At 34.3% G+C, this 12,835-nt stretch overlaps 1 long non-coding RNA gene across 2 annotated transcripts in view; it reads right to left on the bottom strand.

The window, feature by feature from the left end:
- Window positions 1–1,687: 1,687 nt before the first annotated feature.
- Window positions 1,688–12,835, bottom strand: part of LOC148113504 (uncharacterized) — a 49,148-nt gene continuing 38,000 nt past the window's right edge. The window contains exons 1-3 of one of the 2 annotated variants that reach the window (XR_015728269.1): window positions 5,469–5,599; window positions 3,950–4,050; window positions 1,688–2,671 (exon numbers count right to left, since the gene is read on the bottom strand). This is a non-coding gene — a long non-coding RNA (uncharacterized LOC148113504). Of the gene's footprint in view, window positions 2,672–3,949; window positions 4,051–5,468; window positions 5,600–12,835 lie in introns of those variants that run through there. The other variant, XR_015728270.1, reaches the window with a different exon arrangement.

Here is a 12,835-nt window from a genome sequence, read left to right as displayed (position 1 = left end):
ATGATAAGATATTATAATGTAGACTATAAATCAGTGGTTGGTTGCTACAGGGGTGAAATGCTCCCGGTTTGGACCGGATCGCCTGATCCGGTAGCGATGGAGGTGGGTGGTTCGGACAGCTGAACCACACAATCATCAGAGGCTTTTTTTTTACTTTTAAAACCATTTTTTCTACAACCTCTTCGGCTGAAAAAATGCTTTTAAAAGTTTTTTTTTTAAAAGCCTCTGATGATCGCGCAGCTCAGCTGAGATCATCAAAGGCTTTTAAAAGAAAAAAAATCCTTTTTTCTTTTAAATGCCTCTGATGATCAGGCAACTCAGCTCAGATCATCAGAGGCATTTCTTTTAAATGCCTCTGACGATCCAAGATGAGTTGCTTGATTGGGATCGTCAGAGCCTTTTGAAAGCATTTTTTTACAACCTCTACGCCAAAGAGGTTGTAGAAAAAATGGTTTAAAAAATAAAATTAAAAAAAATTGGCGACACCCATCCAGTCACATTACCCCCCAAGCCACGCCCACAGAACCAGTAGTAACAAATTTTAGATTTCACCACTGGTTGCTACTGGTTCACCCTAGATCAGGCGAACCGCTAGTGGTAGCGTCGGGAGGCTCCACCCACCCACTCGGATGCTTCTGTGCATGCACAGAAGTGTTGCGTGCACGTGCACCCATGTGCGTGCACGTCCACGGACAAACCAGTAGTGAGAGGTTTTGAAACCCGCCCCTGTTATAAATGCTGGGGATGAAGGAGGAACTTTCTTTGAATTTTTCTTTCTTTTTTCATATATGCATGGAAATATATTTATATATAATTTTGTTTGGTATTAAACCTTTTTCCTTTGCACTTTTTCAATAAACAGACAGAGGTAGGATGATGATTAATCGATATATAGATATAGATAGATATTATATTTCTATTTTTTTCAAGACTTTTGCATTACTTTTACTTGTTTGATATAATCCTTAACAAAATTATTGAAAAGAAAAGCATATTTTTCATAGCTCCAGTGCTATTAATTCAGATTAATTTAATTTAATCTAATTAAATTAATTTTGCTACTGTGGTCACAAATGAAAAATGGACCCTTCCCTTTCCATATCTATTTATATGAAATGGCCCAGGATAAAATTGCAGGACTTTTACTCTCTCCATAAACAAGAATTGTTGCGCTGAGATAGCTAAATTTGGTGCTACCTCATGTGAAGCTACTTTAAATAAACAGTTTATCCTTTGGAATGGCATTAGTACAAGTCTACTTGTAACATATGCCAGTTTTCTTAAAGATAAACAAGTTTATCATAGTTTTCTCCCCCACACAGAATAGTATTTCACCCTTAAGGGAAAAGCCACATCCTCGTGCTCTATATTCTCAGCTGTTAAATTATAGATGTCAGCATTGGAAGTTCTAAATGGAAGTTAGTATATCTTTAGATTCTAATTGGATGTTTTCCTTATACAGCCAGAGAGAAGAATTCTGAACAATTTTTATAATAACTTGTAGAATCTATCTTGTATCCTGAATATCTTCAGATTTACATCTTTATTTTTTATGTAGATGATGTACAGAACAATCTTTGGTAAGGCACACTGCTACAAAAGTAAGACATATATCCTTCATAGGCACCCAAAATAGTGGAGATATTTTGAAGTACAAGATACAAAGAACAAGCCTTTGATGCTCAGATGTAATAAAAGATGCTGGTCTATCACCACAATGAAATATAATTCAACTGCAAGTCCAGGAGATTTCTGGGATATGCCACTTAGACCATTCTTTCAGGAAGACAAAGGTTTTGAAAATGCACGATAATGATGGAAATGAGAAATTTTGTTTATTTCCCTCCCTTAACATTGTTTTAATAGGCAGCTGTCTCCACATCAGATTTTCTAAACAATCACAATAAGAGATAAGTGAAAAAGATCAATTTTTTCCTATATTTGCTAGCATATATTACAAGAGTAAACATATCTCTGTAAGAGTTTCATTATAATTTAAATATTCCCTGAAATGTATCACATTTTTATTATCACAAATGCATTCATATTTATAAAAAGTTGTTGACTTCCTTGAGAATAATTTAAAAATTCACTTGGCAGATTTTTGTTTGTTCCCCAATAAAATACAGTCATAACAAGCAGTCACTAGTTAGATAGACTCTTGACTCATTCTACTCTATCAAGTTGTTTGCCCTTTTATAAGGATGTTTCCTTCCAGTTGAGCATGACAGAAAATAGGAAAAATATATGCTTTCAATTTTTATGCCAAAAGCCAGAAATCATGAACTCAAGAAATCTTGTGCTGATCCTAAAAATGCATATAATTCAGCAGTCATTCATGAGGAGTTGGGAAGAAAACAATTACATATTTTTAAAAAATCTAAATGAAATAATCTCAGTTGTCCTAACTGAAGTAATAAAATATTATATGACTGAATGAGATGATGGATTTTGGTGTTCAGATTTCAGCCAAGAGATGGGCTTTTTTTTACATATGCTGTTTGTTTTTCTTGATCACATTCGGTTTCAGAGAATACAGAGGATACAGGAAATCTTCTTCTACAGCATGACTAACTGCTGTTTTGCCCAATCAAGCAAAATGTTCCATTTCTGATATCCTGGATCTAACCAGCAATTAGGTAATCATTCAGTAGCCAGACACCCTAGATTTCTGTGGTTGAATGAAAAAGGTGCAGATTAGATTTCACCAGGTAATTCACCATTGTATATGAAGGATTATATGGGAATGGGTTTAGGAAGCAATATATGGATTTTGTCTATTTAGGCCTCTTACAATACAATCCATTTATCAATTGTTCTAAATACACTGTTATGCCTTATCAAAAATTGGAAGGTTATCACATTACCTAAATATTCCCTTGATCATAACCTAGAATTATACTATGCTTGTAAACGTTTAATGCTATGCAAGTCACATTAATACAAATATAACATTAGGCATGTTATATTTTACATTTGCAATTTATGTTACAAATAAATATTAAAATATTATTAAAATGGTTAAATTATTGATTTCTATATGTAATCTAGTTATTTATTTTATGCATCTACAATAGATAGATAGATGAGTCTGTCATCTGCACCTCTATAACTGTCTGCTTTGGTTCTGCAACCCAACAAGACAGACGCAGACTTCAGAGGATAATTAGAACTGCAGAAAAAAAATTACTACCAATCTGCGGTCCATTGAGGACCTGTATACTGCAAAAGTCAAAAAGAGGGCTGTGAAAATATTTACAGACCCCTCGCATCCTGGACATAAATTGTTTCAACTCCTACCCTCAAAACGACGTTATACAGCACTGCACACCAAAACAACTAGATACAAGGACAGTTTTTTCCCAAATACCATCTTTCTGCTAAACATATAATTCCCTCAAAACTGTCAAATTTATTTATTTATTTATTTATTTATTTAATTAATTTATATGCTGCCTTTCTCTGGAGACTCAGGGCGACTTCACTAAGTCTGCATTACTATTACTATTAATCTTCTCATTATTCCTATCACCATTGGTTTATTTTCTTGGCTGTCTCCAGTATACTCAGGAGTCTTCTACAATACCAAAGTTCAAAAGTGTCAATACATTTCCTATCCTGCTTCATTAAAGTTCAACGTTTCGTTTCCATGCAGTGTCACTTTCGTAGGTATTTATACATCAGTATTACTTTTTGATAGAAAATCCTATATTTTTAGTTACCATTAGGGGCACATATACATTAGAAAAAGTGTATTCTTTTCTATCAGTGTAATCTACTTCTGAATATATCATTATATATTAACCAAAATTAGACCTCACATTTTTTTAAAGATTAGGTTGGGAAATATGACTGGAATTTTCATATTTTATTCATATAACAATTTTGTTTTATGGATTAAACTAAACTGAGAAGGAGAGGAGGAGAAAACTGATGTAAAGTTACCCACCTGTTTCATGGACCGGTTGGAATCCAAATCTTAACAGTCCAAGTCAAGGATTGCACCACAAGTAAACTTTGTACTACTTCAGATAAGAGACTAGAACAGTTCTATAATGGAAAAATCAAAAGTTGAACATGTTTTTATGTCCACACATATATTCTGAATATGCTATTCAATTAATACAGTGAACCATATTCCCAAATGCCTTTAAATTTCACTGTAGGCAGTTTGAATCTCTTGAGACAAATCTCTAATCTTTATAAAGTGAAAGGTCAGTATATTAAAATAAATATCTTCAAGGACTACCATCTCTCCTGATAAAAGGAGGATCTGTTTTGTAGATGAATGGCAGATAACCACTCTATGTTTATATGAAAAGGCATGACACCAGGGCATTTGTAATTTGCTCAAGATGAGGTTTTGAAGCGATTTGAGAATTTGGCCCAATTCTCATATGGCATAGAGAAGGAAGGAATGAGTGTTTCTTCCTGGCAATACAATTAAGTTGACAGGAGTCTCTGGAGACAAGAACTCATCTTTCAATATACACTAATTTGGGAATGTCATTTAACTCAGAATACTTGACATCAAATAAACAGAGATGGCACATGGTATTTGCAATACTGTTCCCACTGCCGATGAAAATTTTAAAAAATATATAGGAAATAACTAGTTGCTTATTGATTATCTTCAGCATTGTTCAAGAGTGGACTGAAGTTTCCTTCAAAGGCTTTTAATAGAAGTGGAATATTTTGAGAAGTGTAGGAGTTAGGATATGTCAGATTATATGGCTGAATTTTGTGTGAAAGGCAAAATACATGAACTGGATGGCCCAACTCTGCTGTACTGGATGCAACAGCTATGAGCTCCTGTCATGCCCCTCACCACCTTCCCATACATACACAAGTATGGCTTATTAAACTAGTTATCTATGCATCAGAGGAAATTCTGATTTAATTTCTATGATCATTATCAAATTTTTATGTATATTACCAAATCCTTTCAGACTCCAGTAGACTACAACAATCAACTGTAAAATATAAAACCTCAATTACATTACCCTCCTAACCTCAAAATACCATAAATAAAAAAATATTAGAATAAAAACAATATAACACAAATTATACATTACAAAATTCCTCAGTGCAAGTTACCAGTCATGAATAGTCAATCCCCAAAGGTCCTACAGAAGAGTTAGACTCAGAAGCTTCACAAAGCTGTGACTGAGTTGCCAATTTAGCTTTGTGGGCAGTTGGTGCAGAAAATTGGCACCATGTTGGTGAAACAGAGCTTCCTGCCCTCACCATGAATTCATATTATTGGGACTGGATGCCAAGTTAAACTAGTACCTTATTTTATTGGTTTTCTGAATATTAATATTTTAAGCCACTTGATATCACTTGCAGCATCGTGATGTATAAAAACAAAAACCCTGGTTTCTCAGAGAACAATCCATCATCAAATGCTACATCTATGCACAACAATCATTGTGGGATAAGCAAGAAGGCCATGAATTATTACTCACCATATGATATATGAGAGCAGATACATCAGGAGAAAAAAATTTGGAGCACCTGAAGAAAAAATTCATCTTGCTGACCATTAAGTCTAGGGGATATTTTAGTGTACCTTGGCAATTATGTGGTGGCCAGTGGCACAGGAAATATTGTGTCTGTGGAACAAAGAATTGATTTAGCCAAATATTTAAAAACCCAAGAAATTAAAGTTCCACCATTAGTGAAGAATCTGAAGCAAAAAAGAGTATTTCAGGAAGACAACAATCCAAGACGTATCTCCAAATCAGTTGTGAAACAAAGTCAGTTTGGTCTAATGATTAAGGCTGCAAGCTGCAAAGTGGGAGACAATGATGAGTTCAAGTTCAGCTTCAGCTGTGAACACTAGCTGGATATTGGCCAGTTACTCTTTCTCAGCCCAATCCACCTCACATGGTTGTTGTTATTGTTGTTGTGGGAAAATAGGGGGAGGATGTTGTTCACTACCTTGAGTTATTTGTATAAATAATGAAGGCAGGATATAAACAAACAAACAAATAAATAAATATACCTAAAAGACAGAAAAATAAAGATTTTCTTGAATGCAAGAAATCTTCATAGTTCCCAGAATTGAATAAAATTAAAAATCTGGGAAGAGATTGTAGTGCCAGCAAGGTGACTAAGAATATTTCTCAGCTACAAACATTAACCAAGAAATGTCTGCAAGTAATTACTTTTGTGAAAGAAGTTATTCCAAAGAATTGACTGAAAAGAGTGGTCAAACCTCTGCACCAGGTCAACAGTACTGTCTCGAGAAAAATGATGGGGGTGGGGGGTGGGAAGAGAAAAAGAGTGAATCCAAGGAAATAAAAAAGAATAAATGGGGAATTTCATGTTAAAACTATATACATTAATTAATTGTGGATTGAAAAACCAAATATTCTGTATATATATATTTACATTCCTGGGATTATTACTTTATTTCTATACTTGTAAAATATATCCTAATGTTTGAAAGCTAAATAACATTTGAAGGTTTTAAAAAAAGATTATGAAGCTACAATAGTGTAGCTATTGTATCATGAATTATATGTAGTTGCTAAGAGCTGAGAACAACTTTGTGGCACATAATCAAATAACTCTCTTCACTGGATATTGTAAACTGGATCACTTTACTGAAATAGACAATGCTGATAATGAAAAATATTTGGTCCGTAGGAATACTGTTTTCTTAAAATATTATTGAATCATTCTTTGATTTAATAAGCTGAGGAGTGAAAGGAAACTAAATACCATTCATAACAACAATTAGTTTTTTGTGCCTTATCTCTCATAACTACTACCTCTCATGGATGCCTTTAATATTAGAAATTAATTATTTTCCTAAATCATTTTTCAACATTTTTCCAAAGAAAGGAAGAAGAAAGTTTTAGAAGAAAGTTTAATTTTTTTTAAAAAAAACTCTCAGATGTCATCTGGGGATTGTTAGTTTCTAAACACTCAACCTCTGACCTGATTTCCCGCTCTTTTTGCTGAAATCTGGATGAGAGAAAAAAAACTTTCTTCGAAGTTTTCAACACTGCAAGCTGTGGAATGCAGCGCTTTCTAGCATTTTGACTTTTTAAAGCCAGGATGAGTTATTGTGGCAATTCAACAGGTTTTTTTCTGTTACACATTTCTGTTCTTTTAGGATAAAATTGGCAATTTCTTGTGAATCCAAGTCAATATCTCTTAGGAAACAAACATATTTTACACCAAAGGTATATTATCCTTCCACATTTATCTTACAACTTTGGAAATAGATTTCTTGAAAAGAGCCAAATGGAATCTTAATAATCAAATGCTCACAAATCTATTAACTATCTTATTTTAAATTGTTACAACTTGAACTTTGGTAACAAACATAACTGCCTATATGTGGAACAAAGAGCAGGAAAATAGAATTACTTAAGAAAAATAAATCTTACAGGCAATTTTAAAAATACAAATAAATGTGGTGACCCATTTTATATTTGACTCTTGGCCCCAAAAACCCATCATTGTGGCAGTAAATTCTATCTATTTTGCAAAATATCTCCTATACAAATGCCTCAGTAACAGACAGTATTCAAAGTTCTGGAAACTGACTTATTTTAGCTAAGGACAATAACATCTGTAAAGCCTGGGAAAGAGGAAAAAGGAGGAAAAATTATCTGAGAAGGAAATGGTTACTTTGATTCAAATATTGGATTAGCTTATCTGATACACAATAAGAGAAATGCACCAGAGAAACAGAATTTTCATATGCTCTGTGGTGTTTAATTGAGTGAGATCATCTTCGCTACTAATACTTAGAACCTTTTTGAAATCACATAATCCATAGAAGTCTTCTTATTTTCTTCTTCCTAATATAAAATATGAGCAGAGCATTTTTAGAACACTTGCTTTTATATAATCTCTCAGCTGATCATATATTATAAGGAAATCTATAAAGTCTATGAAATGTGAGACAGAGTTCAAAGAAAATGAAAAGTGTTATGTGTCATGCACAAAGAATGTATTTATCACCATTGTTGTATTTAGGACTGTGTGCAACAATATGTCATAAATTTTAATATTTTGGACCACATTGTTTTGCCAAAGACATTTTCTTTATGCCGCTGCTAGATTAATTTACCTGATCACAATTTCTGCTTGTTGATATGCTTCCAGTCCCTAATTTGATGTCTGCTGCTATAATATGTATAAGATATGTTCTTCGGAATGCTGTTTCAACTGGTTCCTAAGGTAGACTTGCAATGTAAACTAACAAATGTTACCTGAGGTATAATTTTATCATTTTAGAAATATTTATTTTATGGTTTTAATGCTTTTGAATACTGTAAACTGCTGAGAGCCACTTCAAAATGAGAAGAATGCCAAGTAAATTTAATGAATAAATAAAATAAATTATCCACCACTCGCTCATCATTATTATCTGGAATGTGATGGAACATCTTGCAATGTGAGGTTGGCCTCAACCTTACTATCTTTTCGTAAGGCCTAAAGACGTGGCTCTGATAGTTGGCTTGGGGCCCCAGTGGAGGAACAGTGCAATGGAGGTGGTTGATTGAGACAACAGATCCCACTTCTCCCCCCCCATCCCTCCCCTCCCCATGTGTCATTGGTTTTAATGCTTCTTTATGTTTTAACTGTATATGTAACTGTAAGCCACCTAGAGTTATCCTATGGTAAGAAGGGTGGCCAATACATTTTATTAAATAAATAAAATTATTATGCAACAATGCATTCAGGGATGTTATTATAACACCAGTCACCTTAACATAAATAGCAAATCACTAATGAGTTAGTTTTATTAAAGAAAGGAATAAACAATAATGATAGGAATAAACAAGTACTAATTCATAAAAATTCTCTTCTCATCTTTTTGGGTGGTATGTATCTTCCTCAATTTTGGGTCCTCTGTCAGAGGCCTAGTAGTTTGAGGGTTATGCACAGTATCATAGCTTTTCTTAGCCCTGCATTTTTCTGAACAGAGAGCTCTGTTGGAGCCAGTCTCCCATCATAGGAGTCAGGCCCAAGAGGTCCTACCACCAATGGGACCATTTTGGCCTTTACGTTCCACATCCTCTCTAGTTCCTCCTTCAGGCCCTGGTACTTCTCCACCTTCTCATACTCCTTTTTCCTTATATTGCTGTCACCTGAAACTGCTACATCTATCATCACCCACTGTGTTCTGATCCTAGTCTACTATATATATTGACTTTAGCACCAAATTTAAATTCACTGTTTCCTGCTTGCAATTACAAAGGAACAGAATTTTTTATGAAGTTATAAGCGGACCAAATCTCTAACAGAAAATCTACTGCCTCCTTTTCAGGCCAATCTAAAGAAGGAAGTTCTTAGCTTAAAGCACCTCGTGTCATAAAAAGGGAAGGACAGTAATTCATGAGCAGCTATTCCAATAGCTCATCCAGTCATGGACATAAATATTTCAAGAATGGGGCATTTCACTGAAAGTTGGTTGAAAAGTAATGCTTCCTCCTCCATAACTAAATTGGGGTATTTTTCATGTATGACGCAGAAAAATAAATGTTGAAATGAGATTTTTTTTGGTTACTGTATTTATTCTCCACACATTCTCTACATGTTTCCTAACAAAAAGCAAGCTTTTAAAGCCAGTACAAAAGAACTCCACACTTTGCCTCTTCAGCTAGGCTCTGACAGTCCTTTCTAGCTCTTTGCATGAATCAAATGGTATTCCTTTAATGTTAAGAATAGATGGATGTCAGGTGATATCAGGTTTGGACTATATAGTGGATAGTATAAAATGGTAAGATCCATCTTCATCCATCTTAGCTGGCTTGTCATATTGCAGTAAAATTTCCTTCTTATGTTTTTGAATTCTGCTTAATTTTTTTCAACATTTTCAATGTTGCAATGTAGCACCTTGAGTTGACAATATAGCACCAGGTTCAAGGAAATTCATGTGAATAACAGTAACAGCAACAGAATCTTAAAAACTATAACCATGAATACCGTACTTTTCGGAGGATAAGACACACTTCCCTCCTAAAAGTGGGTGGAAATGTCTGTGCGTCTTATACACCAAATGTTGCAGAAGCCCCACCCACCCGCCACCTTCCACACTTCAGCCCTTTTCTGCCTCTGTGCCTTGCATTTATTTTTGCAGCAATTTTTAGTAAATTTCAATTCTTGAAGCTTTCATCTTCTCCATCAACATACAAAGAATCTTCTAATATACAAAATAAAATGACCCACACATTTCTGTGAAATTCCAGACTTGAATTGGATCTCCAGTATTGCAAACCTATCTCATTGCTTTGTAATTATGATCTGGAATTTAAGCTAATCTACTGCCTTCCTTTCTCAATATGCATTATACATTTCCTAAAACAGATGACATCATTATAGATGGAATCCATGTAGAATTTGTCATTATCCTAATCCCTGAGAGAGTTGTTAAGTATAAAAACCTGTTCTGATTTTGAACAGCCCTGACTTAGACAAGTCTGTTAATTTTTTGACCCTCTTGAAAGCTCACATTGAAGGTCCAGACAAGCACTAGTACAGGGCAAATATTGAGTCACTCGCTGAGTCTCAGCTTTTAGCACAGGATATAAATTGATGAAAAAGGGTTAATTGAATATTTCATAGAAAGACTAACAAATGAAGACATCCCAGATATTATGATAGTATTAATTTAGGTCTGCTTGTGCTTCAATGGATGATTCAAGAAACTGTAGCACAGTGCAGGTGGAAAGAGTAAATGCAGTGATTTCTTTCATTCTCTTTCACCACTCTCCATCTTACTGGCCTGATTAATAATAGTAACAGAGATTCTCAGTCATCCAGGTCATGATTGTCCCAAAAGTGCTTTTTCAAAAACCAACTGGATTTTGTTTTTCCTTGAAGACATTTTGCTTCTCATCCAAAAAGTTTCTTCAGCTCTGACTGAATGGTAGAGGAGGGAAGGATTTATATTCCTTGCAATTGTTAGCACCCTTTCTGAGAGTTGTTGAGGCCACTTAGAAAGCACAGATAAACCATCTTCAAGGAAAAACAAAGTCTAGTTGACTTTTGAAAAAGCATCTTTGGGAGAATGGTAGCAGTTGTAGTAATTTTATATATTACGCACCAAGAAGGTAAGAACAGTAAATGCATAGGATAAAAATTCTATAACATTTTGCAGTAAAAACATTCTGAAATACTCAATGCCCACCTTAGATCTGGAACATTCTTCTATGTCTGAATATAAATATTTTGAAATAGCTACATTTTAACATCTAGAGAACAATATGAAGAATATAATCCATTCTTTTAAATATCCAGAATTATGCGTCATCTCTGTGATGAAAAATTTACAAATTTGTAGACCTATAGATTTGTTGACTGTATTTTCTCTGGCCTTGCTCTGACTATAAAATGCAGTGTCAGATCTCATCATTTTCTACAAATTTATATTAAGATCATTTGAAGATATGAAATACCCTAGCTGAATCTTTGGCATAAGATGTATGTCACAGGATCCTTAAGGATTTTCTTTACTTCTCCTGTTTTGTTTCAGATGATGCAGTGGACGAGGGTACATCATTTAAATGGGAAAACATCTAACCTTCTTAGAAAAAGCATACTCAATGTATTTTGTTCTACAACAAGAACCATGTTTTAATGTAAAATTCAAGATAATATTTTTATGGATTTGATACTTTTCAGCAAAATCAAATTGGGCTGTAACCACAAATGAAAGTAACAAAATATTCTAATGTTGCATTTTACAGGAAAGCTCATTTCCTCAAGATTTCCATGCCAAAGCTTTTATAAAATAAATGGGCATGGATGGAAAAATAACCAAAGTAATCTGGACTGGAAACCCCCTGACCTTTATACTGTAATTAAAGTCTTCCAAGACATGCTGGTTTATTTTTTAACTAAAATTTAGGGTCTTTTTTCATGTTTTACTGCAAAATTACTAAAAATTTGTGATGATACATATCTGACAAATGGTTTTGTAATTTCTTATTTTTTTGCACTTTTTAATTTTTTAAAAAATATTTTTCTTTTTTTTATATGTTTTTATATTATCTAGATGGTGTTAATTATATATATATAATATAATCTTCAATAAAATTATTGCAAAAATTGGGTGATTTATTCTAGTGTCTTTTCAATCAAAGATATATAGGTAGTCCTCAACTTACGACCATAAACTTACGAGGAGCCGAGGTGGCGCAGTGGTTAGAGTGCAGTACTGCAGCTACTTCAGCTGACTGTTAGTTCAGCAGATCAGTGGATCAAATCTCACCGGCTCAAGGTTGACTCAGCCTTCCATCCTTCCGAGGTGGGTAAAATGAGGACCCAGATTGTTGGAGGCAATATGCTATTTAGTATACTGTCTTTGGTGTAAGCCACCCACAGTCTTCGGAGAGTGGACGGCATAGAAATATGACTAATAAAATAAAAATAAATAAATAATTGAGCCCAAATTTAAGTTGTGAGAAATTTGTTAAGTGAATCTTGCCCCATTTTACAACTTTTTTGTCACATTTGTTAAGTGAATCACAGCAGTTGTTAATTTAGTTACACGGTTGTTAAGTGAATCTGCTTTCCCCATTGACTTTGCTTGTCAGAAGGTCACAGGAGGGGATCACACCAAGACAATGCAACTGTCTGAAATGTGAATCATTTGTCAAGCATCCAAATGTAAATCATGTGACCATGGGGATGCTGCAACAGCCATAAGTGTGAAAAATGGTCATAAGTCACTTTTTTCAGTGCTGTTGTAACTTCCAAAGGTCACTAAGTGAACTGTTGCAAGTCGAGGACTACCTGTACTGTCAACTTCAAACTGAACCTGGCAGAAGCCATTTTGTTGGTTCTCAGTTGCCACACGGTATGG

The sequence above is a fragment of the Pantherophis guttatus genome, chromosome 5 (genome assembly GCF_059756535.1).
Source record: "Pantherophis guttatus breed Tessera chromosome 5, ASM5975653v1, whole genome shotgun sequence".
NCBI classification, from domain to species: Eukaryota; Metazoa; Chordata; class Lepidosauria; order Squamata; family Colubridae; genus Pantherophis; species Pantherophis guttatus.
The sequence above is the reverse complement of the archived record's forward strand: the minus strand, read 5'-3'. Positions and strand labels throughout refer to the sequence as shown.